Source organism: Dioscorea cayenensis, unplaced genomic scaffold, assembly GCF_009730915.1.
Source record: "Dioscorea cayenensis subsp. rotundata cultivar TDr96_F1 unplaced genomic scaffold, TDr96_F1_v2_PseudoChromosome.rev07_lg8_w22 25.fasta BLBR01001277.1, whole genome shotgun sequence".
Lineage (NCBI taxonomy): Eukaryota > Viridiplantae > Streptophyta > Magnoliopsida > Dioscoreales > Dioscoreaceae > Dioscorea > Dioscorea cayenensis.
Genome location: NW_024087668.1, coordinates 14,650 through 16,573, shown reverse-complemented (window position 1 = coordinate 16,573; position 1,924 = coordinate 14,650).

The window sequence follows — 1,924 nt, the reverse complement described above, 5'->3', positions numbered from 1 at the left end:
TAGTGGGACAATTGACTCTTCCGGTCCTAATGGACGGGTTTGATTCCCCAGCTCGAATAACAACAATCTCTCCTCTATGGTTTATAGTTTTTTAATCAAAGACATGGATCTTTTTATCTTGGTAGGATTGGCTTAAATTTTGGTGTCTTTGGGTTGCCCCCAAGGTTAAGTTCTTATCTTGGTTATTGATTCATGGGAGGGGAGGGTTCGAACCATTGCTTTCCTCCACTCTCTTAATCTGGCCTCAAATTTAAATTGTTTGTTCTGTAGCCTGAATGTGGAGACCATCAATCATCTCTTTCTATCAGTGTCCCAAAAGCATGGGAGTTTGGCTTTTCTCTTGAGAGTATACTGAATACCAAACTTAATTTCAATAATGATATTTCTAGTAGGCAATGGTGCATGCAAGAGAAGCCTACCTTCATTGTTTTCAGTAATCTCTGCAATCTTCTGGCTGCTCTGGAAAGCTAGGTGTAATCTACTTTACAAAGACCTACGTCCAAATTTCAGCATCATCACCTCTCGTGTCGTGGAGCATGTTTAGGAGTATTCTGCTGCTATTTCCAACAAGATGGGAAAGTTTTTTTTATCAATCTCATTCATCCTTTATCTGACAGTTATCTCCTTTTCACTTATGCCTCCTGGACCAATGTTGAGCTTCCAGGAGGCATTGAGTTTATTTTTGTATCAACTAACAAAAGGATTTACCTCCTAGGTCTTATTCAAGTTTGGACAAACTCATGCATTCATGCTGAAGCTTTGGCATTGGAATTAGCTCTCATGGTTGTGGACGATCATGAAGATTAGAGTTGGCCATATTCTAATGGATTATGGTGAGATGGCGAAGCTATGATCGATGACTTGGATCACCCATAATTGGCGAATTTCCTCTTCGGTTATCAACATCAGATGCTTGTTGAACCTTCATACCTTGAATGTTGAAGTAATCCCGCAAGATTGGAACACCTTTGCTGATCGTTTTGCGGCTAAGGGTTATAGTACTCCTCAACTCTCATTGTTCCATCAAGACCTAGACATTCCTCATTGGCTGATAAAAATTTGCACCTCAACTGGGTTCTTTTTTTATTTAGTTTGTTTCTTGTTTCTAGCTACGGCATAGCTCTTTTATTTAAAAAAACAACTCTAAATTACACTAATATAGTCAAAGAGGCTTGGTCATACTGAATGTCTCATTTGCTCTGCCAATAAGCTTAGGGTCCTCACCTAAGATCTTAGAAAAGATTTCCCAGCTAACAGCTTCCTTCTTGATGTAAGGAGACGACTCAGATTGTTATAAGTGTGGAGGCAAGCCAAATAAAGGATAGTTTAGACTTCTAACGATCATGGTCATGACTGAGCCATTTGTCATCTTACAAGACAAAAAAACTTCGATATCCGGGCACCTCCCCAACATGTGGGAGATGTCTCGGATCTACCCACTAGATTGATGAGTGCTGGAATATACTTACTTGCAAGTGCTTCAAGGCTTTTGAACATTTCGTAGATAACTGTCTGTTGATTGCTCCTTAGCATTAGAAGAGTAGGTCTAGAACAACAGTTCAGAGCAAGTATGTGTTATTTTCTTTTACATTGAATATGCCAGATCACCCATAGCGCAAAGAAGAAGAACCATAACCAACACCATTGGCAGATTGGTTGTTTGATCTTCACTATCGCCTAAGATGAATTGGCCTAACAATGGACTCTCCAAACTAGTCATCATCAATATCATAGTTGACCAAATCAACGGAAAGTTACTGCAAGCTATCCTACTAGACATCTTAAGGCAACAACTGGTAGGTCTAGTGGCACTGTTCAGAGGGGACACGTTCCTCGTACCACTTACGGGTGCAAAGAAAGCGAAAGAGTTTACAACCTCAGAGAATTCAAAGTCTCCTACAAGTGGTATCCCTGTGTGGTCTTT